Source organism: Podarcis liolepis, assembly GCF_965112155.1.
Source record: "Podarcis liolepis genome assembly, chromosome: 1".
Taxonomy (NCBI): domain Eukaryota; kingdom Metazoa; phylum Chordata; class Lepidosauria; order Squamata; family Lacertidae; genus Podarcis; species Podarcis liolepis.
In genome coordinates, this window is record NC_139554.1 from 125,940,801 (window position 1) to 125,968,033 (window position 27,233).

The following is a 27,233-nucleotide window of genomic DNA, read 5'->3' on the forward strand; positions in this document are numbered from 1 at the left end:
CTGAGAAGCTAGAAAAACACTACTGCCCAGTTCACGGAAAACACTAAGCCAAAGCATGGGTAAGCATTAATGTGCAAGACAGCAGATACTCACAGGGAGAAATCAGACACTCTCCCCTGGATCTGCTGTGGTGAAATCCAGCACCAAGACATGGTTTGCCTTAGCATTATATCCAAACCCAGACATAGGCTCATGGCTTGTCACACTGGTCTGGACACACCACAAGCTGTAGCCAAGGTCAGTTCCAAAAGTATGTCCTGAAGTAAAATTAAGCAGTATTCTTCAGAGATTCTTTTTTGAAGCCTGAAGTTCCTTTGTTAAAAAAAAACCAAAAACTGAACTGGTTCCCTTCTTGCCTGTGCTTAGCACAACTTACCACAGACTTTACCAATTCTAAACACTTTGAAAAGTACAGACCTGATCTTATCAATAGCCATATATCAGTTTTCCTATATACATCGGTCATGTATGCAAGAATTATAGTAGAGCTGGGAGGGCGGATGTTGCTTCTTTACAAAAGTAATTCTTCAAAGGCTGAAAATGCATCCTGGTTCTCAGTGCAACAGTTGAGCCTGCTGAACAGAGAACATATTCATGCCATATTTAAAGTTGGATTATTGCCATTCCTGCCGGGTACGTATTTCTCCGTGAAGGACAAGTCTGGTAATTGCAATTGCCACAATTCCAAAACAAAACGCTTTCAAGCAGAAATGCCTGATGTATTTAAAAAGACTAGCTTATGAAATTGCTCAAACCATAAAGACCATTATAAAAGAAACACATACCATAAAACTCCGGATCTAAAAGATGACACATTGTGGCTTTTAGCATTTCTGTTGCTTGAAACATGCCATTTTATATAATGCTCCACAACACCTAGAAAGACTCACAAAATTTCTGCTTCTCGGTGATTTCAAACGTCCAGGCTTGCAGTCCCCTGCCTCTGTGATGGGACTATGCCATAGCAGAAAGTGCACATTTGAATAACTTACAATGTTTATATTTTAAACATTCACTTTCTGATGTGATACAGTCCCAAATTACTGGGAAGCAGGTGACTTCTCTGTTGGGACCCCAATTTATGGAACTCTCCCAAAAGAGATTCATCTTACCACATTTTTACCGTATTTCTCAAGAAGGGGATACCACTTTGCATCTTAAAGCTTTTCCTGTACTTTTGAAAGGATTTTTCATGCTGTTTGTGTGTATGGATAAACTGAGTGCTGCTGTGTTTATAATTCTTATTTTATTGCCCGTGCTACAATTGAAATTGTTGTACCTAATTAATAGCTGGTTCTGTGTAATTTTAATATGTGCATTGCCTTAGATACCATCATGAAAGCATCTAATGAGCAAAAAGAATTGCCTGCACTCCCTCCATATGAAAATTTTACAGTGCAATGAAATTTTGTCACTGGAAACACTTTCAAACAAGCAAACCTCCTCCAACATTCTGTAGTAATATAGCCGCTTGCAGGACTATAGCACATCTGTCCAAAACTTAGAATCAGCTCTATTCCCTAGGCACAAAACTCTGTTGCCAATGTTGACAGATATTATAATTCACGTATGAAAAGAATAACAGTGTCTTCGGGTGGGTGGGGACTCCAACAGTCTTTGACTTGAAACAAGTCAAAAATAATAATATTATCCATTAAGCATGTTAACAGTACTGCAAATTGCCTGTGTGGCAGTAATATCAGCATGTATGCACAGCACTTTTCCAACTAATTAAGGACACCCATTTCTCAGACTCAGTTTAGTAGCATGTTTAGGTTTCTTTATTCTCCCCCCCCCCTCTCTTTTTCTCTCCACTCTTTTCCTGATTAATGAGGTCAGGAAAGAATACTCCATGCCAATAATAGTTTGTATTAACCACAGGAAGCACAACTCAGTACTTTTCCTCACAGTGACTGTTGGGCTAAAAAGGAAGAAAAGAAAAGAGGGGGAAAAAGCCCAGGCAACTGTATACAGTAAAGTCTGAGCACACAACCCAAGAAAAAAACAGCTCAGCCTGCCAAGAGTGCTACAGGAAGTTCAGTAAGTGACAATGTAATTTAAAGCAAAATGCTTATTTGAACTACGAAGAAGCAGGATCATTTTTTATGCCTATCTGGCCGCCGAGTGTACAGACAAAAAATAAAATAAAATCCAGAAAATGCATTGGAAATGTCTCTTGTGCCAGAGGCGGCGGCTGATTCTTATTTGCATATTTCAGAGACATGGCCGTTCATCACTATGGCTGCAGCAGTTGCCAAAACCTGGGGAAGGGTTTTTGCGTGGATTCTTGTGCGATAGTTAGCTTCAATGGCCAAAAAACAGCCCTTCAAAAAAACCCAACACATTATGATAGAAATAAGGAGACTTGGAGGAGGGGGTTTACTGAATGAGGTTTCTTTTGATATGCCTCCTGGATGCTAAGGCTTTGGCACACACTGCTTTCAAAGTTGTCACTAAACTACAAGGAAAAGAAAGACACTATTGAAATTGCAAAAGCAGAAAACTGCTGTTAGGATGTGGGTTCGCTTCATTCAGGGCATAAACACACCACGAGTGCAAGCAATAAAACAGCAATACCCAAGTGTCCCCTTTGAGAGCCAAGAGAGTCGTGCAGGGTGACCACACAACTTGATCAACGCATGTTTGCCCCAGACACCCAAAATGCAAGGGTGTGGGGCGTGTATGCCAGGGTTATCTCTCCAGATGTTGTTGCACCCAGACTCCCATCAGCCCCAGTTAGCATGCTCCATAGTCAAGGGTGATGGGAGGTGGAGTCCAATAACATCTGGAGGGTCACAGGTTTCTCATTCCTTGTCTACCCCCTATTTTGCACAATGGAACATACAGAGGACACATATGATTCCTCACTTCCGGTATTGAAATATACTCAGAGTCGCAAAGTGATTTCATGCTCTTTATTCAGCTCATAGTGGTGAGGAGGAATGAATGAAAGTCCCCTCACAACATCTGCTTTATATACATTATTTACACAATGGGCTGCACAATGGGACTGGCTAATTCCGGAATTCTACTGTAAGCCAATCAGGTTGTGGATTCACTTCTATCTGGAGCAGGATTGGGTGGTTCCTGCCAACCAATCATACTGCTGCATTGTTCTAGAACCAATCAGACTGCTGCATTCTGAATCCTATTGTTCTAGGACCAATCAGACTGCTGCAGTTTGGATCCTATTCAACTCAGTAAATAACAGGTATCCAATCCAGGCTAGGGGAAAACTGTTTAACAATAGAGCATAGCAAGGCAACACAAAGGAGTGGACCAGATTTTGCTCTCCTCCTTTGTACACTCCTTTTTTTGAGACCCTCGCAGCCCTGCTTTGTATATGAACCTAGCAAACACATGTTCAACATATACGTGGTGGCCCTGCTCATCTAGTCTGGCCCTAAATCACAGCAGTTTCACACAACCTCAAGTTTATCCAGTGGAAGCAACCGAAAAGCCATATTTATACAATAGAACTAAGCCTGAGTGCATCTTTTTATTTACTGGGTTTATACCCCACACTATTCCACACACACACACTAAAAAACCCAAAGCAGCAAACAGGAAAACATGCTAAAATAAATCATATGAAAACTCAAAATACATTGCAGCAGCCGAAAGATCCAGATAAAAATGTCAATAAAACTAGGAAATAGCTCAGGAGCAATAAAAGTCGAGTATATTTACTGAACTGAAAACCAGAGGAAAATATATGCTTTTAGCTGGCTCCAGAAGGACATTGAGTGTAGGTGCCAAGCATGCAGAACCAGAGTGGGTGTTCCACAAACAAAAATGTTGGGGAACAATTCACAAAACAGCTTCTGCAGCATATCTAGGTGTGGTTCTCAGAAAACAGGTGTAGATCTCCTCCAGACACAGCAGGGGGATGATGTTTCCTTTTAAACAAGACAATGCCTTAAAAAAAAAAATTACTGGTCAAGTGTGGAAGACGTGTGTATACAAAGTTTACAAGCTTGATTTGCAGTTTAGTGTGTGCAAATGAAAGCACCCTTGCAGGAATATCATTATCCCTAAGATTCTCTCTCTTGGAAAGTCTGTTATTATATTGTTTTCGGCCAAATGCTCATCAATTTTAAAATTGGATTGGCTCCTTAATATTTTGAAACTTTGCTAAAGAAGTGCCAGTTACTATCCAATCTGGAGAAACAGATCTTGGAATCACACAGCACAGGCTTATTGCCTGGCTGGCAATAAGCCTGATGACTGGCCACTCACTCCATGGGCCAGTTTTATACATAGCCTTCCAGCCAAGTTAGCAGGCCATAACCACCTTTCGAGCTGTCCTGTGACACACAGGTGGATACAGACAAGCTGGCCTGATCAGCTTTTGTTCTTCTCTGAAAGTACAGGCTGCCATCAACATTTGTTTTTTGAAGCCTTACTTTATCCAAAGCAAATCCGTTTTGCACATGGCATTTGTTTTACCTCCAGCACGAAGCAATGACCTTCTTAAGCATGCATAATATCCTTTTAAGGACTGGGTCTGAACTCGGAAGAATGGTCCCTTATAACTCATGGAAATTACCCTTTACCTGCCGGCGTCACTGCTTCAGCCTTTATTAGCAAAACCTCACACTTTCAAGATGATCAGAGTCACAGCGTGCAAATAGCCAAGTGAAAGTAAGTGGGATACACACCTGCCGATTCCTCGAAAGGCTGTCATCGCTTGCATCAAATCTGATTCAAGAGTCTGTAACCAGCTTTCACACAGCTGTTTTCTACTTGCACCACAGTGACTTTCTGAAACAGTTCCCCTATGGGAAGATCTAAGGGCTAATTCATGCATTACAATCCTAGCTGTCTACCCAAGATGTTTCCAAAGCTTCCCTAAATGTGCATAGTGTACTTGCCTTGATCGGCTGCACCTTCAACTCTCATGGTTTAAAAACATGGGTTCGTAAAGAAAAGGAGGTGAATGCATTGCCCTACATGTTCTTAACAGCCCTAAAAGTCCACTGTGACACCACTTTAGCACATGGTAAATTTCAGATCATAGGAGCAGAGGAAGCTGCCTTATACCAAAGTCAGGCCATTATTCCACCTAGCTCAATATTGACAACATTGACAGGCAGTGGCCCCCAGGAGTTTGGGACGGCCCTAGCTGAAGATACCAAGGATTGAACATAGGACCTTCTGCATGCACAGTGGATTCTCTACCATTGAACTATGGTCCTTGGCTGAATATAAGTAAGAAGAAATTAATATATATACTGATTTGCCACAGGTGTTTTGATTTAGGTTAGGATTGTGGGCCAATTGTGTCCGAAGATTTATGACAATTTTGTTCTCAAGCTTTGCTCACAATCTCAAAGCGAGTGTTGGCCCCATCCAAAAACACAATTCCACATGGCACTCTATAACCAGAAGTAAAAATTTAAAAATGTACAATAGAATGCTAGGTTGACGCATCATTTTTCCAAAGCCTGTACACTTCTAAGCATGGATCTTGCTAACTTGTTTAAAGTTACAGTAAAGATCAGCACTCTAAAGGAAACAAATTTTGTTCCCAAAAGTCCAAGTGGTATATTATAAATGAAAAAGCTTATGCCTGAGAATATTTACCTACATGTTCAAAACTTCTACGTGGAGCTCTTTTATTCTTCTGAAGCCGTGGGTTTAAACCACAGTTTAATATGAAACAAAAACCGTGTTTAATTACCATTTCTAGTTTCGCATAGTCTTTGTTATCTTGGGAGTATATTCCACTTATTGCAACACTTTAGAATTTCATAGCCATTGGCTTCCACTACAAAGTACTAATGAGTGGGCTTCAAAGAGATACCTTAGGCACAACAAGTGGGATTTTTGACTACATGTAAGGCACACACATCCTTCCTTGCTGGCTGAGGTTGAAAGGAGTTGAAGTCCAAAACATCTAGAGTCCAGCAGGTTGGAAAATTACATTACACACGGTTTCTGAAAGCCCTATCCATTTCAAAAGCAGTTTTGTTATGTGACACCATTCAAGAAACAGCACAAAGATTCTTTGGGCATGGAGAACTAGTGATGCAGTTCTTTCAATCCCAGCCAATATTTATTATGTACCTGAACAACTAAGTGTTGTACAATTGATAAAGGACATTTTTAAAAAAAGGCTATGTTCTGTCATTGCCAAGAGGTAGTCACAATGCACAGTACTACTGTGTTATACAATAATTTCATTAGTTTCAACTGTTTCTCTTGGCAATGAGGTGTGCTATCCCTCATTTTAAAGAAAAGCAGAGCAGGATTGCTGCTAGGATTTTAGGAAGCACCTCACCCAAAAGAATAAGCAATATTCAGAAAACAGAACCTGCACAGTTGAAGATGGGTTCTGCATGACTTGTTTCACAACCTTGAACACAGTGGTATCAAATTCATACCTGCATTCTCATACTTATCACTTCAAGGGGGGAAACAGAATTCATTTACTTAATAATGTTACAGAATACAAAGGAACAAAGCCGGCTTTCATGTTATTTTGAGATACAACATGTTGAACCCTTACACAATAATCCTTTTCTGTTACACATAGTTCCTGGGCTAATGAGTTGAATCATATGGTTCCTCAAAAAATAACAGAAACTATGTACCGTTGCTCATTTCTGCAAACACTGCTTCCAAACATCCCATTTACAAATTGTAGCAAAGTACCTTAAAATTGAAAGGGACGCGGGTGGCGCTGTGGGTTAAACCATGTAGCCTAGGACTTGCCGATCAGAAAGTCGGCGGTTCGAATCCCCGCGACGGGGTGAGCTCCCGTTGCTCGGTCCCTGCTCCTGCCAACCTAGCAGTTCGAAAGCACATCAAAGTGCAAGTAGATAAATAGGTACCGCTCTGGCAGAAAGGTAAACGGCGTTTCCATGTGCTGCTCTGGTTCGCCAGAAGTGGCTTAGTCATGCTGGCCACATGACCCGGAAGCTGTATACTGGCTCCCTTGGCCAATAAAGCGAGATGAGCGCCACAACCCCAGTGTCAGCCACGACTGGACCTAATGGTCAGGGGTCCCATTACCTTTACCTTTTTACCTTAAAATCAATTTGAGTTAACTAATGATACTATCCTAATATTGACCAACATTTTCATTGTTTGTTTCAGATGTCTCCTTAATCCCAATATTATTGTTATTTTGATAACATTTTACTTATATTACAGGAAACAAAAACTACAATTCAATCTTTATAAATTGGCATGGGCAACATGTTTGATATGGCTCAATTCATGGCCCACAGATTCCCTGCACAGTTCCCAGATCCTCTGCCTCTCCATTTCCCACTGGTTAAGGCCACCTCTCCTCTTCATCTTCCACCAGATAGTCTGGCATTGATCAGGAAGTATGATATATCTGCAGTACAACCACTGCCAGCCTTCAGCTCCATCCGAACCTGCCAGAAGGGAATGTATTGTGTAGCAGGAATTGGGGCTGGTGCCTCTTCCCAGCCACCATGGAGAAAAACCATGATGGAGATACAGATTTACAAGCTAAGTAGTTTTGTCATAATACCTGGTAAGTGAATCCAAGTGGCAAAAATAGTTATGTCATGCAAATAGGCAGACATCAGACTGTTGGTCTGGAAACCGTATAAAGTCCTATATGGCTTTGGTACAGACTATCTGAAGGACTTTATCTCCCTATATAAGCCTGCCCAGGCTTTGATATCTTCAGGTGAAGCATTTCTGCATCCTCATGGGCACATTTGGTGGGGACACAAGAGAGGGCATTCTCAGTGGCTGCTCTCAGACTATGGGAGAGCCCTTCATGGAAGGCTAGGCTAGACCTCTCCCTGCTTTCCTTTTGCTAACAGGCAAAGACTTTTTTGTTTACACAGGCCTTTGGCCACTAACTGGCTGTTATGGCAAGGACTTTTAATGGTGGGTGTTGTTTGGTTTCTTCTCCTCTTGTGTTTTTAAATGGTTTAAAGTAGCTTTAATTCAGTGCTGCTTTTAATACGGTAACTGATTTTTTAAATGAAATAATATTTATAACAGTTACCTACGTTTCTGGGCTGTATTTGTTTTTAATTCATGCTGTAAGCTGCCTTGAGTCATGACATACTGGGAGAAAGGGGGGGGACATAATCTTTTTTAAAAAAAATCTAAATATCAGGTCTCATGGGCTTTAACTAATTGGCATGCTGTCTTTGATGCCCTTGTTTCAGATCAGAAAAACAATGCAGCTTCCTGGTAAAAGTCGCCACCAAAATCTTAAATTGACAGACAGATTCACAACATACCCAGTTCTTTTGAGAACAACAAAATGCCGAGAATTACAAAATTGGGGAAATTGGGGGAAGAGAACATAATTAGGAAATAAACAAGGATCTTTACTACAGCAAAAGAATTATGCTTCTCTGATGGTATGATCAAAACCAGCAGCAAAACTATTGGGGGGGGGAATAATGCCCCTTGAGATGGATCAGCAAAAAACATGGTTTAGTTTATTACACAGACATGAGAAGATGAGATAAAACAACAAGATAAAATCTCCAAAATAGCAGCTGAATAACCAAAAATTGATGTTTCCCTTGTGCAGCCCAGCATTAGCTTTCCCGTTTTCTTTTTTCAGTGGTTTCTTTTCTATTGATTAGCATTCGCTAATGCTGGCAAAATGGGATACTATTAATAACATGTATTTGATTGTTTTCCCGTGTGCAGTGCCCTAAATGGCGAGCATAATTTTAAAAAATTAATTAAGTCTAAGTCAAATAGGGGATACTATCTCACCTTCACCCCCTGAAAGTAATACCACCACTATTTAAACAATGTTCAAGATCAGGGGTCAGCAACCTTTTTCAGCCGTGGGCCGGTCCACCATCCCTCAGACCATTTGGTGGGCTGGACTATATTTGGGGGGGGGGGAATGAATGAATTCCTATACCCCACAAATGACCCAGAGATGCATTTTAAATAAAAGCACACATTCTACTCATGTAAAAACACACCGATTCCCGGACTGTCCGCGGGCCAGATTTAGAAGGCGATTGGGCTGCATCTGGCCTTAGGTTGCCTAGCCCTGTTCGAGATGTTTGAAAGGATGCAACAGGTTCACACATCCAAAGTGAAAGCAATGTGATACAAAAAGCATTCTATTCACATTCCGTTCCAGTCTGGTTGGCTACATGATAGCATCATTGTTCCAAGAAGGAAGAAGAGTTTGTTCGTTTTTAAAAAAAAAAAATGGTACCAAAGGAGTAACCAATCAAGAGACAAACCAGACACCAAAGAAAAATGTGAATAGGTGGGTTGTGAAAAACATTTTATCTACTTTTTGTCTTGCAAATTTTTGTGGGCAAACATTCTGAGCAGTACTACATTAAACCCCCAAAATGTGATTCCAGTGTATGGTGTTTACACAGCCTTGGAGTCAGTTCACATGTTTACCCATCATGTAGCGGGAAGACACCCTCATCCATCACAACACAAAAAGTGTGTTGACATAAAATAAAGATTGATACAGTGTGTCTATGTGCAAAGGAGAGAAAGCTCGCACCCATTCCACATGAAATACCCAGGATTTGAAGGGATGTAAAAGAGTTCACAAAGGATGTCAAATTTGACAAATCTCGGTCCTATGGGGGATTTCAAGTCTCTCTGCCTATAAGCTGGAATCAACCATGAGGAATACAGCTCAACATCTTTAAGTATTTTCTAGTGACCATAGTGAAGGAGAGATTGCTTTTTAAGGCTTAAATGGAATTATCAGGCCCTTGGACAAGAGCAAAGCACTTTCAACAGCTAGACTCCAGAGTGTAAGCCAATGCAAAGCTGCTTTAACATCCCTCAAAACTGTTTGTTTGCAGTGGTTTTGCTAGAAATTGCATCTGCTACTAAACATGATCAAACTAACATTTTTATGTTTTCAGGCTTCTTCGCTTCAGAAGATCTTCACTCAGCAAATTCTCCATGCACTCCTATATATCCATACATTTAAAGCGCACTGGTTCCCCCAAAGAATCATGGGAACTGTGGCACACCCCTCGCAGAGCTACAATTCCCAGCACTTTTAACCATCTATGGTTCCTAGGATTCTTTGTTGGGGGTACCGTGTGCTTTAAATATTTGGTGCAACTGTTCAGATCCAAATGCAATCATTCTCAGAAGACTCAATGAAAGGGTTCTTCGTACAGTAATTCTTTTATACTTTGCTTATGCTGAAGGATGTAGCAAGTAACTAAATAGTGGGGAACACTCTGAAAATGGACCTAAAAAGGTGCAGCCCTAACCCCTCCAAGTGCTAAGTGTAATCTCCTCTGCGCATCTCCTCTTGTGAGTCTTGTCTTAAATATCAGTGTTTTAAGTGTTTCTGTGCATGCTGTTTGCTGCTTTGGCTGCTCTTGTGTTCAACACCATTACATTTTCCTTGCACAGGGAGTATTTGCATCGTTTGCAAGCAACCCTTTGCACTCATTATCAGTAGAAATATAGGCACACCTGTGCATTAATATCAACGTCATAAAGGCAGAAGGGGGCATATTAGGGGTAATATTTACAATTCAAAGCACTTTTACCTATGTAGATTAAAATGTGTGTGCGCCTAATAAAAGAAGCAGGGAAGCTCATGTTTCTGCTACCAAAAAAAAATGCTAAGTGCTTACTCATGAGACATTGGCTTTAATGAGGTTATGTGGCTTTTATGCAACAACATCAAAAGCACACTCCCCCCCCCCAAGGAATCGCCACTGAACTAGCTACTAGAAGATGCTCATGGGAGATTGAGGAGAATTGTGCAGGATTTCCCAAAAGATAAAAACAGAAGCATTGATCTGTATCTAGGGTAATGCTATGCAAAGATTGTACTGGCATTAAAATTGGCTGGGAAAGGTTATTTGTACTAGATTTTTAAACATGCTTGTTGTAAATAACCTTTATCGTAGACTTTAAACTTTTCCTGAAAAATAAAAAGAACTTTTCTATCATTTCTGTTCCTGTTAACACTCGTGTCATTTTCACTGTGAGGGTTTTGTAAGTCGCTTTGAGAGACTCACTAGGCTACAGAGGAGGATATAAGAATTCTAAATAAGTAAAAAGAATAATTTTTATAATCCCAAATCCTGCCATGTTAAAAATAGGGTTACCTGTTGTTGTTTATGAAAGTTTCACAATGGACATTGCACATTGAGCAAAGCATGCTAGAAAATTGGCAGACAGCCCTACAGTTCCTGGGAGGCCATCCCAGGGGAATAGGATTTGCAAATCTCCCTCTCCATGGATGGAAAGGGCGATCTACCCTCAGAAGCCCTCTCTGAGACCAGTTCTCTGCTATACATTTAAGGCAGTATCATTTCACTTTAAACTGTCATGGCTTCCCCCAAAGAATCCTGGGATATGTACTTTGTTAAGGGTATTGAGAGTTGCTAAGAGATCCCTATTTTCAGTTCTCTTTGCCTTGACATGTCACCCTCTGTTTCTAGCCTGTTTGACATGACTCTTTTACAGCCACTTTCACTCTACAATGTACATCATTTCTTCTTTGTCAGCAGTTACACTATAGACAGTGTCTTGATTCACCAGTTTCAACTGAACATGTTTTTTGATATATTGACATATTTACAGGTAGACCGGACTAGTGAAGCATTCCCTCCTCCTCCCCCCCCCAAAAAAAATACATGCACCTCAGGTTTTACTTTTATCTTATAAAGCTTTTTTTAAAACCAACACCCTATTGAATTTATTACTAAATTAACATTTAAGCGGAGAAGGGGGCTTTTTTTTGTCCCCCCAGCCCCAGGGACTTTAGTAAGCACAACAAAAGAGAAAGGTGAACAGAAGGGTAAGAGTGGGGAAATGGCAGGAGACACTCAGTTTTATTTCCCAATTCAATAACAAGTTTTAAAAGGTAAAAAGGAGAATGTATCTGTGGCAACATGCAAACTAGGCCCAATCCATGTTCCATAGCAACAATATCCTATGATCCTGTTACAGTAGCAGTAAATAAGGGATCATTTCACACAAAAGATGTGGGAGGGGAGGAATTCAGTTCAGCTTGCATTTAAAGGTGAACTTACCAAATTTACAGTTCCCAAAGCAACACTCAAACTAAAATGCACCCGCCCTTCCCCTAAATTCACAATTCTATTCTCCAGTCAAGCAGTCTGTACAAAAGGTGTACATTAAAAATGCATCTATTAGTAAAGATACAAAATACACTGTATTGGGAAAGACTGTGCAAAAGTGTGTGTCTTAGGAGAAATCTCCACTAAAGTGCTGAGGAATTTTCATGAGGGGTGTTTGTTTGTTTGTTTGTTTGTTTGTTTGTTTGTTTGTTTGTTTGCAGAGGGTGACGTTTTGATGGAATAATGTAAAAAAAAATAATGAACCCAAGACTAGAAAAACAAGAAACTGAGAAAAACCAAAATTGACATGTTTGTCCATTCCTATATCGTGCCTGGGTAGAGGAGGCCTTAGGAGCTGGCTCTGTTCCTGATGCAAGCACAGCCTTCTTCCCCCACTGCCTGTAGAAAAGAGAAGGAAAGAGGTGTCCAGTTCTGGCCATTTTCCTCACGCGAAGCTGGAATATCGATAGTACACCACACCTGATTCTCCTTAGGTTATAAAAATACAACAACTGTAAGCCCCATCAAAACAAATGGCATTTGAATGTTTGACTTGTTTGTCAAGGGCTAATAGTTATTGATTTCTTTTCAAGCACCTTTGGATGCCTCATGGAGGATGCTGCACAAAAGGGAAAGTGATGCAAACCAGTCTGTTTCCTAGAAAATTGTTAAGGCGCCAATAAAAGCACAACCTGAGGAGAAAGCAGCCTTCAAAAATGTTTTGAAGAAAATCACATTTAATTCGGGTGGTGGCGGGAAAACCCCACATGCTCCTTTCAACATAAAATCTCCAAGGCTGTTTGCCATATATACTAAATGCAATACAAGTTTAAAACCTTCATTTTAAAAGAGGAAACAAGTCAAACTGATAGAAACAATAAAAGCCAAGTCATAAAGTTAGCAGAAACAGTGTTCATTTATCAATGAAAAATGAAAGCTTTCTAGAAAAGAACTATCTTGGTTTTGCACCTTAAAGACCTATCAGACTTCTTTCATGAAAGGTTCCACAGCCACTCACTATATATAGTCCTACACAGAGATACACCTTATTAGGTAACTGGGGAGAGACAGATTCTCTTAGGAGAAGCTCAACATCCAGATAGGTTCACATTGGTCCTTAGGTATTCTGAGCACAGACCAATTAGTGCTGAGGTAGTCAATCTGCTACCTTCCAAATGTTGATGGCCAATGGTGAGGGATGACAGGAGCTGTAGCTCCACAGCACCTGGAGGGCTACACCTCTGAACTGTTGAGATTCATTCCCCGTGTTTGCAGTCATGGGATTGTTGTCTATCACATGACGGTGTATGTTTTTATTCCACAGTGTGGGAAGTGACGGAGACAGGATGTTTTGTGTTACTGTGTTCCGTGAAGTGGGACTATTGTCCTTTGTTCTTTTTCTTTTTGCTGTCTGATGAGAAAGAGGAAGGAGCTAAAGCAGAATGCTCCAAGTGTATTATATCTAAATAAAAGTAGATTAGCCAAAATGCTGTGCTACTGAGTTCTGTTATTACGCAAACTGCAAATACTCTGCAGGAACCCTAAGCATGCTAATGCCTTTTGGTATCAGTCGCTGTGGTGTTCGGGCAGAAGAAAGCTTTTGAAGTTCCCAAACGACCGACCAGTAGGGAAAGAACATGCCAATCGGGCATGTGTCTCTACCAGAGTCCTACACAAGAGTAGGATGCTCCTAACATCTTCAAAAAGGTTGGCACTTACAGATGGACCCAGAAACCATGCTCTAGCATGGCAATTCAGAATGCATATGGCATAAGCTCAGCTGCTTTGCCAACTGGGCTAATGCTGGACAAATACTGCCTGTGGGAAGGTGCACCAGATTTTTCTTAGAACTTCATTCAGTTAAGTTCCCTAACTGAAGCATAAGAGCGACAGACATGCAGAGAGCAATACGAAGCGGGGGGGGGGGGAGAGAGAAAACGAGAAAAGCTGAAGACATAAATCCATTCCGAGCTCTTACAATTTAATGTGCACAGCAGGTCCCTGCTTTCCCCCTTCATCATAATCTAATTCTTTAGCCAAGCTTAGTTGCATAACCCTACACAACAGGGCCTTTTTCAAAAATGAAAAATGAAAGACAAACTGTCGTTGCAGCTAAGTAAAAGCGGAATAGGATTAGTGTATTGACTCCTTGGTTATTCTGCTTTCAATCCAAAAGTTCAAGGGGAGGTAAGGAGAGAGGGAGAATTCTATAAAGCAGAAGCCACAGCAGTAAGTGGATAACAGCCTTCAAGTAGAACTGCATATTAACCACACTAGAATACATGAAGCCCGCTGGCTCTTCCACTTTCGTTATTCATTTCGAAGCGCCAAGAGGCAAGGGAATATTTTGAAAACCAAGACTGCGGTTTTGATTGGTGACTGGCATTATACCTTGCATGCATTCGTTTGCAGCACAATCGAGCACCCACAAGAAATTTGACCGAAAGCCCTAAGTCGGTATGGAAATGAAATGGGACGTGGTCTGAAGTGCTAGTACAGAGCTCAACCACACTTGTGAGTATACCAATTGCCCAACAATTTTGTGTGATGTGGGACACACCTTGTCCTGACCACAAGTGGCACCCCACAACTTAAGATGGATGCCTGTGGGTGGCTTAGCCAGGCAGGTAAAAGTTGCAGGACCTTGGACAGTTCCAAGCAGGAAATGTCCTCCAACGATGTCTAAAGCTTATCTCAGGCCTTATATCCTTTCTTGGGCAGACCTTCAGTTAGAAGGCCATATCTTCTATCTGAAAAAAGGAGAACCTTAAAATGGCAGTCTTTTGGCTTGGAGCCATTTGCCTTTTGGACAATTCCATGGTGAGCAAGATCCAGGAAGTACAAAGCACCTAGTCAAACAAAGGGAGCCAGCTGTTCACAGAACAACACCACACACACACACACACACACACACACACACAAGCTGGATACTCAAGCTGCTTTAAGAAGTTCTGAATGTTGCTGAGGGCCACCAAAAATGGCCACAGGGGCCACATGCAGGCTGCGTGTTCAACCACCCTCTTCTGAATGCTTAGTTGAACTTCATGATAGGTTACCCAGCATTCAAAATTGCAGTGCATGGTGTTTTTTTAAGTGAAGTATGCATTTCAAGGTCCTCACCTTTTCAGCAGAATCTGATGAAGTGAATTCTAGTCAGTGAAAACTTAGCCAATGTGATGCCCCTCCAGATGTTTCTAGACTCAAGCTCTCAACATCCTTGACCTTTTGTCATGATGACAGGGGCTGGTGTGAGTTGGGAGCCCACAAGCTTCAGGAGGGGACTGTTATGTTTTTAGACTACATCTGTTCAGTGCTTAGATATTTTCTAATATTAGGTGGTCTAGAAATGTTTCCAGATTAATCAAGAACACATTTCTGAGCCTTCAAAGAAGCACTCACTGAATTTTGTTTGTTTCTTTGTTCATTTTTGCTGTTTCCCCCTTGCCCCATTCTTTTCCCAGGGGAAACCCACTCTTTATTGTTGCATCAGAGGAAAATATCAACCAGGACAAAACGTGAATTCATGTTTGCTCTGACTGAGTGCTAAAAAGCTGTTTCCGCAGGGGAGGGGTGTAATGGGACAAGAGGACGTGTGGGTGAACCCTAACATGACTTCCCTCTGGAAGTTGTTGCATTAAATTGCCAGAAGTCTGTAAGATCTGCAGCTATAAGGTCTCCTGATTCACTTAAGGCTATCCAATGAATTGTTTCTTAGTTATATCACAAGTATTGTAAATCCATTTTGACCTAATTCAGTTCTGTTTTTGCTTTTTCTTGAATGGGTACACATATAGGCCTAGGTCAGTAAAGATCCAAAGCAAACCTTTTCTTTCCCTTTGCACAATAATGCCTCCATCTCACTTTTTAACATTGACGGGCAAGGCTAATGCATTATAAAAATAAATAAATAAGATGCCTAATGAAAAGCTTTGGTTCTATTCCAGAGAAATTTGCATTGATACTCTGGAATAAATACTATAGGGAAACAAACCTCAGGGCAAAACAGATGCAATAAACATACCCTATGACATCTGAAATTGATTTTGCGAGCCTGGCAAATCACTCAGTACAGCTTTCCAAAAGGAAAAAAACCCCACAACCATTATACAGCAAATGCACAGCTAGGGACCACAACAGTATGGAAAAAATCTCTATTATCTTTTCTCAGTGTCATTAGCTGTTATATCATTTAAATGCCTTGAATATCCTTGTCAGATATGAAATTAAGTTGCACTGGAGTGAATCGTAGGCATTAGCTATCACATTACTCCAAGTGTCAACTACAGGCTTTAGAAAGGAGATGGCAAGGAGAGAATTGATTGTTTTAAAAGAAAAACTGCTTTTGGGTTTTAAGTTTTTTTAAGAGCAGCAGAGCAAAATCTGATTATAACACTGCGTTTAAATCAAGCTATACCCGCTGAGGTTTTTAAGTCTGTACCCTCCTCAGAGATTTACGTACCAATGGGCATATAAGAGCACCCAACTAACAAATATTAAATGCATCGTGATGGCAAACCCATGGAAATTGCCATTTCGCACTAACAGTGTAACATCCATGGGCCTGAACAAAGACAACAATATTTTGGGTGGGATGAATGGGTGGCATTTCAAAAGACACACAGCCTTCATCCACCTACAAATAGACAGAGGCTTTTGACACACCTGCTGTGGAAAGCAGGTAGTAAGCAGGCTAAGTGAAAGAGCAGTGGAAAATACAGTAACCCCATCTCTCTCTCTCTCTCTCTCTCTCTCTCTCTCTCTCTCTCTCACACACACACACACACACACACACACACACACACACACAATCCTTTTGGATGCAGGCATGATCTTCATCTTCACAGCCAACGACATTAATCCAAAGCAGTCTTTCATTCCACTAGTTTTGTTATATAGCTCAGAATACTTCTAGGGGGCCCCTAGATGCGCTCTTATGCTCCATCCAGAATCAAAGCAACAATCTCATGCAAGCCCTCCAGGTCTCTCTATCTGGTGTTAAGGATTCTCTCCAGGCCACAAACCTTCCCACTCTTCACCAGCCCTGAGTTTCACTCTCCTTTCCCGTTTCTGCCAGGGGCTGGAATGCATTCTGTGTCTGGCTTATCTGAACAGAGGTTAGAAGGCGTACAGAGGTTAGAAGGCGTACATGAGTGCATGTAGAAACTGCCCTACTGCACAAAGATGACATGTGTATCAATTGATCTGCCTATTTTTACCTCTGCAACCCCTCCCCCAACAACAACACCGGTATGTTGCCTCTTGAAAGGTTGACCAGAAAGAAATATTGCGCTTTGTCTGTAAAAGGTTCCCCATCCCTACTATAGATACTGAACATGGGGAGGCGGCACTGCCTCCAACATGGCTGGGTCGGGATGGCATGGGGATGAGGGACCAACTCCCTTCTCTTGCGGGGGCCCAATTAGTGCCACTGCCTTCCGTTAAGAGTTTGGGTGTAATCCTTGACGCCTTCCTTTCCATGGAGGCGCAAGTTACTGCAACAGCCAAGGCGACATTTTTCCACCTTCGCCGCATCAAGCAGTTGGTCCCTTACTTTTCCCGCCCCGACTTGGCCACAGTGATCCATGCAATGGTCATCTCCAGGTTTGACTACTGTAATTCGCTCTACGCAGGGCTGCCCTTGAAGCTGTCCCAGAAACTCCAGCGGGTGCAGAATGCTGAAGCGAGGCTCCTCACAGGGTCTCTGCCATGGGAGCATATTCATCCAGTGCTTTTCAAGCTGCACTGGCTCCCAGTGGAGTACAGGGTCAGATTTAAGGTGCTGCTTTTGACCTTTAAAGCCCTTCACGGCCTAGGACCCTCGTACCTACAGAACCGCCTCTCCCGGTATGCCCCACGGAGAGCCTCAAGGTCCATAAATAGCAACACCCTAGTGGTCCCAGGCCCTAAGGAAGTTAGATTAGCTTCAACCAGAGCCAGGGCCTTTTCAACTCTGGCTCCGACCTGGTGGAACGCTCTGCCTCATGAGACCAGGGCCCTGCAGGATCTGATTTCTTTCCACAGGGCCTGTAAGACAGAGTTGTTCCACCAGGCCTTTGGCTTGGAGCCAATTTGATTCCCTCCCTCTCTTTCTTTTTTCTTTTCCTTCTCCTCCTGCGAGGAGGCTACATTTTAATATTTTCATGTTTCACTATTTTAATGTTGCATTTTAATTTTGTTTTTAAGTTGTAATCATTCAACTTGTTTTTATTATTGCTTGTAAGCCGCTCTGAGCCCGGCCTTGGCTGGGGAGGGCGGGGTATAAATAAAAAATTATTATTATTATATGCACATCCAGTGTGAAAATATCTTCTTGTGTGCATTTTGTGGTATCTGAAGAAGTGTGCATGCACACGAAAGCTCATACCAAGAACAAACTTAGTTGGTCTCTAAGGTGCTACTGGAGATTTTTTAAATTTTATATATATATATTTTGACTGTGTCAGACCAACACGGCTACCTACTTGATTCTTGTGTACAGTTGTGTATGTTTTAGAGTCCTGGTAAAGTAGGGTTCCCAAAGACATAAATAGTCCTCTGTGCATCATACAGTTTTATAATCAGAGTTCTTCTATTGTCTGAGTTCTTCTCAGACAATACAAAGAATGTGCATATGCTGGGATGGAGAGAAGGACAAGGTTTGAGGGGTCCCAGGTCTGCCTGTGCCCACTGGTCTGGCACTAGTGGCATTCCTGTGTCAAAAGGAAATTAATGAACAAAGCAGCAGCGTTCAAAGTACACACTCTCATTACCACTTGCAAATACAGTTCTTCCTTACATTACTTACCTAACACTGCAAGTTAAATTATTAATGGAGCATGTGTATCTTGGCATCTCACACACACACTTGGCTTCACTTAGGGCATTTCTGATGTACTACAAGATACTCCGCCAGATATTAGGGAAGTCATGCCAGATCAGCTCTGTGTACATACTAGCAAAGCTAAGCGGTCGATTAACTCTGGTCAAATTACATGGCTTTCACAAAGCGGGGGAGCCAGCAAAAGTATGCAGCAGTTTTTAAAATATGCAAAATACCTTTTAACACATATTTTATATTGCAAATTCCACACCATCACCAGACACTGTGTGTGCTGCTATACGCGAAGCAAGTGTATTGCTTGCTGAATGATATTTTTTAAATTGGGATAAGAAAATTAAAATGATATAATGCTGATTTGATCATGTAAATTTACATTTTACACAAATGCAAAAAATGACTAACACAGATAACCTAAAATATCTTACTGCCATACAGTACAATAAATCCAAACATGTTTCAACCAAAACACATCTTCCTCAGTAGCCACTGAGGAAGTGGTCACTGTGGAAGTACATACAGATGCTGTTTGGGATATACACAAATTATGAATTCAGAAATATTTTGAACAATCAGACTCAATTATTTAAAGTATTAGTTGTTTGCACCTACCATTGACTGAAGTGAACTTGAACTAGCTGTGTTACTGTAGGTGAAAACATCAGAGTGGCTAAGAAATAAGCTGAGCTACTTCTGATTTAATTTAATTTTAAAAAGTAGCTTAGAAAATCCAATCTGTTTTTTATAGGTTTGTCCCCACTCTCCTTCCCAAATAAAAGCCCCTTCTCAGTTTTATGTCACAATTGGGTGGTGTTTGGAGAATACTTTTTAGATTTTATTGCTAGTGAAAAGGCAGCCCTGCACACAATATTAATTATTGTCACCCTTTAAAAGATAACATAATTTTGGTGATCTGTGTGACGGTTGTTGTGCATGACAGGAAATGGCTTTTGCGATGCGTCAGCCAGAACTATATTTCAAATGTGACCGCACCATAGATTTATATCCCATTCTGCTATACAAGAATGGAATGTGGGAAACATCTGCACTTCAATCGCTTAATCATAATTCCCTGGAAATTCTGGGAGTGAGAGAGAAAGAGAGTGGTCTACAGAGAATGCCTGCATCATCATTCTTAGACATTTGGAGGTTAAGAAGTAATATTTGCACTGGGATGCAAGAAGCCCTCTGCATGGGCCTAAAATACTCCAGCGTGTGGCCAGGACTTCGCAGAATTTAACTTCTATCTGCAGTCCCCAAACACCGTGTCAGGCAGGAACATAGGAAGTTGCTTTATACCGTGTCAGATCATTCGATTGTCATTTTAAAAGCTGTATACCACAAACATTAGTCAGCATCAAGAAAGCCAGCATAGTAAAATCATCTCCACAGCGTTTCACAAGTCTTTGGCGATACTGAATGCACCCTATTGTGCTTAACATGCACAATAAACAGGTACCATATTTCCATTTTCCTAAAGCTATGTGCAATTGTTTTGCCAGTTTCTCTGACAGAACAGCAGAGAAACCACACTAGTGATCCAAGGAAAACGCTTCTACTTTTTGTTGTTGTTGTTATTTCTATTCTCAGCACCACCAGACTATTGGTCCATCTAGTTCACTTTGTCTACACTGACTAACAGGAGCTTTCCGGGGTTTTAGGGGTCTTTCCGTGTCCCTACTCAAGAGATGCCAGGGAATGAACACGGGACCTTTTGCATGCAAATCATGCAGATGCACGGTATATGGTGCACTCCCTGATTCTCACGAGTAGCTTCTCAGAATCTGCAGAGGCCTGAGGGGAGAGGCCATTCAGAAAGTTCTAGTTTGTGCACACATCTTTGGGGCTTGAGCTTAGTATTCCAGATGTTTTGTACTACAACTCCCATCAACTCCCGTCAGCATAGCCAAAGGTCAGGGATGGTGGGAGTTGTAGCACCCAACAACTGGAGGGCACCACATTGGATATGTATAGCAATAAACTTTACAGTAAACCTTAGTATACCTCAGTAAACTTTAGTTTACCTCCGTAAACTTTACAACTTGTAAAGCAGCTCTAAACCATTTTTTTCCTGCATTAGAAAAGAGGGAAAGCATTATGAGAAATAGCAGCTTGAAGGGGGGAAAGTTAGTGAATTAATGGCTAAGCTGTGGTTTTAACAAGACTTGTAGCACACACTCTGATGCCCTTCCCGCACAGAGCTACAATTTAATGAGGAAGACGAGAACCATGTATACCACTTTGAGCTCCTTGGAGAAAAATGTGGGGTATAAATGCAATAGATAAATAATTTTCCAGAGTGGTTTAGCAGTCAATCCCCCTTTCCCAGGGAACTCTGGGAATTATAGCTCTCTGAGGGTAACAGGGGTTTCCTAAGAACTCTCAGCACTCTTAAACTACAGTCCCCAGAATTTTTGGGGAGAAGCCATTACTGTTTAATGTAGTATAATAGTGCTTTAAATGTAAGGTGCAGACAGAGCCTTAATCACCACCAAGCGCTGCACAAAAGGAAGAAAGGGAATAAATATTCCCAGCATGGAACAATGTTACCATACAGGCCTTCTCAAATGCACACAGAGTTAATATCATCAGTCATTGCTTCATCTCCCCCACAGTCCACCTGCAGACAGAAAAAAAAAACAGGAGGAGGCGAAAGGGTTGTACATCTTCAAGGGCAGGTTGAACAAAGGCTCACTGTGGAAATGTGGCCATTCTCATAAATGCCTTTTTAAAGAGAAATGCAATGTTTCCAGAATATTTGCCTTCTGTTCCCACACAGTGAAACACTATCATGTTTTGCATTTAAATTTCAAAGGATATCATTGTTATCTTTAACACCTTGCAGTTCCTGAGAGAAACGCAGCTCATTTACAGTTGACTTCAAGGAATGCACTAGCAAAACGTTGGGGGTAGGGAACCTTGTCCAACTTTAAAAAACAAAATAGTGTCAAACAGTAATGTTTGTCCTCAACAGCAGAAAATAAATTCAGCAGCCAAATTTAGATTGCTATCCTGAGCACATTTGCTTGGACATAAGTACCATTGAACTTAGAAAAATTCAGAAAAATATGTTTAGAGTATAATTAGAATGTAAGACACATGAACAGAAAATAAATCTGCAAATCATTTGATAAATTTACCGTCTCACAGCACAGTCCTATGCATATTTGTTCTGAATATTCCCCCCCCTTAATGAACAACGAATTTGTCCAGTTCGGTCCATGCATTCATGCAAACCACCAAACCAGAACGGACCTTAAGGTGATGAAGTACTGAGTACTGGACAACTATACATTAAAAGCTAAAGAAGGGAAGGGAGTTTGTGCCCCTCCAGATGTTGTTGGACTACAACTCCCATTATTCATGACCAATGCAGTTATGTTGGGTGGGGCTGATGGGAGCTGGAGTCCTACAACATTTGGAAGCACAATGATTTCCCATCCCTGTTAAAATTAATAAATGAATCACGGCGTGTACTGCGTTGAAGGAAAATGTAATGAAAATGGTTTATAGATGGTATATAACGCCAGTTAAACTGGCTAAAATGTACAAAACATGTAATAAGTGTTGGAAATGTAAAGAAAAAGAAGGAACTTTCTATCATATGTGGTGGGAGTGCAAAAGGGTGAAAGGCTTCTGGGAAATGATATATAATGAACTGAAAAAGATGTTGAAATACGTTTGTTAAAACAGTGTTTCCCAACCTTTTTTGGGCAAAGGCACACTTGTTTCATGAAAAAAATCTCGAGGCACACCACCATTACAGCCCCGTGACGTCAGCGCGCAGCGACACGCCGGGAGGGACATGAATTGCTAGGAAATTACATAATCACCTCCTTGAGGGCTGGCTCATCTTCTCCGAAGGCAGAACCCCATTAATTAACAGCACAGACTCACACCATAGCCAAGACGAGGGGGGAAAACCTCAGTCATGCACAGTCATGCACATGTGGGGGCTAATGAGGACGAAGACCGGGCAGAGAGCAGGGTTCAAATCACCCCACCTGGCCAGGACAATCCCTGGGTACTCCCTTGGGCCACTCGCCTGACCCACCTCGCAGGGCTGTTGTTGCGAGGATAACACGGGGAGAACCACGCGCGCCCCCGGGAGCTCCTTGGAGGAGAAAGCGGGCGATGAATGCAATGCACGAAATATATGAGAGGCGACCAGGTTTTGCAGGTGAGGGGCCCCCGCCAGCCTCCGCTTCCAACACCCGCCGCAACGACGCCGAAGTTTCCCCCCGGGCTCGGCTCGGGGAGCAGCGCTGCTCCCCCCCCCCGGCTCCCCTTTGGCCTCCCGGCTCTCTCTGCTGCCCACTGGGGACCCCCCTCACCTGCCAAGTCCGGAGCGCCGGTGGAAGTTGCATGCATGCATGCAGGGCGCCGCGTTGCCATTGCATTGCACTGCACTCCATGCAATGCCTGCACGCATGCATTGCCTTGCACGCCCGCCAAGGGGTCTCCCCGTGGTCCGATGCGTCCCCTCCGGCGCGGATGCAGCATTGCAAAAATAAACACCCCCCGACGCAGCCCTACCTGGGGGGCAGCCTCCGCCGCCGCCGCTCCGCGGGGATCCCCGGGCTCCATCCTGCCGCCCGATCTCCGCGGGGGCGCAGGCAGGCTGCGCGGGGTCTGCGCGGGGTCTGCGCGGAAGAGCCCCTGCCCGCCCGGCCGCCGCCGCTGCGCTCATTCCATGGCCGGGAGAAGAGCGCTTCAAACAAAACGCCCAGCCCGCCAGGCCACGCTGGGAAACGTAGTTTGCGCACCCCGCGCAGGCGGGAGCCCAAGGGCGAGGGGACTACGGATCCCGGCAGCCCCCGCGCCGGGGACGGAGGGGGAGAGGCCGGGTGCAGGGATGGAGGGATGGGTGGGCGAGCGAGTGAGTGGCAGCCGCCAAGCCTTGGCCGAGAGCCAGGAAGGGCCTCCCCGGAGGAGGAGGAGGAGGAGGAGGGAGGCGCAGAGCGGGAGGGAGGGAGGGAACCCCAGGGGTCATCTAGTGACGACGCCCCAATCGAAAATTTGACTTTAAAAAAAAAAATCTTTCGAATTTTTTAATTTTTCCCGCGGCACACCAGGCAACATCTCGCGGCACACTAGTGTGCCGCGGAACAGTGGTTGGGAAACACTGTGTTAAAAAACCAGAGGCCTTTCTATTGGATTGGTAGGTAATGAAATCAATAAGAAAGATTGTAAACTTTTCCAATACGCAGTAACAGCAGCAAGAATACTTCTGGCGCAAAGATGGAAACAGGAAGAAATTCCAACAGTAGAAGAATGGAGAATGAAATTGACTGAATACGCAGATTGGACAAACTAACTGGGAAGATTCGATACCAAAAAGACCAAATACTTATCGAGGACTGGGGGAAATTTACAGAATATCTGAAAAACATAAGTGATGTACAGATAACGCTTGTTGGTTTTGAAGAGACTCTGTGAAGAATTAAGAAATATTGTAAAAAAGAAAGTAAGAGGGTAGAGGAGTGTTTAAAGGCAATAATAATTTTAGAAATGCGTTAACAATAGAAATTATAACGAAAGATTGGCAGAGAAACTGGAGGAAGTCAAAAATTGATGAATGAGTGATAAAATATGAGTTGATTGTATAAAAATGTTTGGAAAACGAATAAAAATTATTATTTAAAAAAATTAATAAATGAAATGTTGTATTTAAGGGCTACAGTCCCATAAAAGAGATTTTGGACATTTGAGGGGAATCTATTGTTCTTAGGACTACAACCCAAAAAACAATTGTTGCATAAATGAGGTTACAGATTAAGACTGCTACATCTGAAAAGCAAAGCCCATTTTTGTCAAGGACAATGCCCTATTCCTGATTAAACTCGTGCCACATATGGTTGGCAGCAACTGCAACTCTGAACATCAAGAAACTCCTTTCTTCGCTCCCAGCAACTGGGGGAGTGGATTCCAAATTTCCTATTATCTTATCTCAGCTTTCTGAGTCTTTCTCTATTTTAATAAAAGCTGCACTTTTCTTTCTAAGCATGATGGACAAAGGGCTTCAGACACTTTTTTTTATCAGTTCAGGAACATTACTAATAGTATCAATCTGAAGAAAACCACTAAAGCAAAACAGGCACCAAGCAAAAGAAATAAATCATCCAACCAAATAAATCCAAGACTGAAGAACCAATTCCAGGCTCTGCTGAGCAAGAGCTGGTACTCAGCTCCCAGGACCAGCATGGGAGGTCAACTCTGACATTTTCTTGCTCCAGCATTGGAAGGGGTCCCATCCCTGGTGCCTAAGCAGCAACAGATGCTGACAGTGTCACTGCAGCCTTGAAAGAAAACCCCAGGTTGTAATATAGGAATGCTTTGGATGGCAGGCAAAGAGAGGCACAATAAGGGAGGATCAATTACAGCCATAGGAAGAAATATCACACACAAAAGCAGTACCTATTTATCTACTTGCACTTTGACGTGCTTTCGAACTGCTAGGTTGGCAGGAGCTGGGACCGAGCAACTGGAGCTCACCCCGTTGCGGGGATTCGAACCGCCGACCTTCCAATCGGCAAGCCCTAGGCTCAGTGGTTTAGACCACAGCACCACCCATGTCCCCAAAATGTAAAGATAAAGGTAAAATGTACACTTGCTTTAAAAAGTGTTTCCCTTGTCTTATTGCACATTTACACATGTGCAGCTATAACAGAGGCCAGGCTCCAATGTCTTTTGATGCCATGAATGACTATGCAAAGCAGGTGTAGGTAACCTTTGGCCTGCTGGATGTTGCTGGACTACAACTCCCAGCAACCCAAGCAAGCATAGCCAATGGCCAGAGGCAGTGGCGTAGCGTGGGGGGTGCCAGGGGTGCCGGCCGCACCGGGTGCAACATCTGGGGGGGGCGCGAGTCCAGAGGGAAGGGACAAGTTCCTTCCTCCGCCGGGCTCCCCGCCGCCACCGCCAGCCTTGCGCCCTAGCGCGCACGCCCCCCACCACCGCGGCTGCGCTCCACTCACTGCTCACAGGAGGAGCATCCGCTGCAGCAGCTCCGACGCCGCCACCGATGCCTGGCCGGGCACGGGCAGCCTCCGCAAGGGGCGCCGCTGGCTCCGGCTCTCAGCGCAAGTCTCAGCCGGGGGGGGGAAGGACGGAGCACGGCTGGAAGCCCCCGGACCCAGCCGGGAGGAGGAGAGGCGCTCGCCAAGCCCGGATCTGGAGCTCCACCTACAGCCCAAGGAGAGGAGGGGGCGGGGAGGCGCCCGAGGGGAGGGGGCTTCGGCTGCCTCGGCCCGCGGGGGCTCCGCAAATAATAAATTTAATAAATTCCTGCTGAGCCTTTGGGGGGGGTCCTTGGCTCCTTCGCTCGCCCCCAGCCCCAGTGGCGCAGCGTGGGGGTGCAGGGGGGCCGGGTGCAACATATGGGGGGGCGCTCACACTCGAGTGCTAAAATCCACGGGTTAGGGGGCGCAAATTACTTGCCTTGCCCCGGGTGCTGACAACCCACGCTACGCCACTGGCCAGGGGTGATGGGGACTGTAGTTCAGCAACAGCTGGAGGGCCAATGTTCCCCATGCCTGATGAAAGGAAGCTATCCCCTCTTGCTTTGGAAATAATAATATTCCGTTCTGAACTGTGGTGGCTGATTCAGACAACCATTTCATCACCCGATGTATGTTACAGTCACCAAGGAATGAATGCATGTGTGAACCAGCCCAAATGAAGGAGAAAAGGCACTAGTACTCTAAGAGACCTCTCAAATCAGGATTTATCCATTTGTATTTGCAGATTGTATGAATGAGAGCTGCCCATTTCATTTATCAGGTTTCAAAAAAGTCTGACAAAGATATGAATACAATATATGCTTTCACATTCCTGCTGAATTAACGACACAAGATTACCATTTGAATACTCGCACTGTTAATAACACTGAATAGAGTGTTGATGGCTCCCACATTTCTAATGGGTGTATTATTCCACTTAGCCGCTCCACTCCAGCAAACTCACCTCCAGGTTTGCTATTTTTATTGTTGCACCCAGCTGATACCCAGAGAAGAAATTACATTACACTCAGGAAGCATGTACTATATAATAAACATGCACACTTAGATTTCATCTTTGTTCAGGAGACAATGATATGCTAAGAATCAGGTGTTCAAAAAGGCAGGGCAATTCAAACTCGCATAGATCTTTTGTTGCAGAAATTGCAAATTCAGCTTAAACCAGAATTAACTGCAGTTACTGACACTGTAGGAAGCAAGAGCTGTTGGTTCCTTGAAAATTTCAGAAATAATTACCAGCAGCAATAGCCAGGTCAAGAGTACAATGATCAGTCGAATGGCATTTCAAGACCGTGATGAATGGGGAAAGAAATAGCTGTGTTGAATACACTGGAAAACCAA

The 27,233-nt window shown here is 43.0% G+C and overlaps 1 protein-coding gene and 1 long non-coding RNA gene across 2 annotated transcripts in view; one reads left to right on the forward strand and one right to left on the reverse strand.

The window, feature by feature from the left end:
- Window positions 1-27,233, reverse strand: part of PLCL1 (phospholipase C like 1 (inactive)) — a 196,614-nt gene that overhangs the window by 121,929 nt on the left and 47,452 nt on the right. The gene's annotated exons all lie outside the window — the stretch shown is intronic.
- LOC310691353 lies at window positions 187-5,228 on the forward strand. The gene is made up of 2 exons (XR_014518477.1): window positions 187-2,873; window positions 3,212-5,228. It is a non-coding gene; the product is annotated as an uncharacterized lncRNA (long non-coding RNA).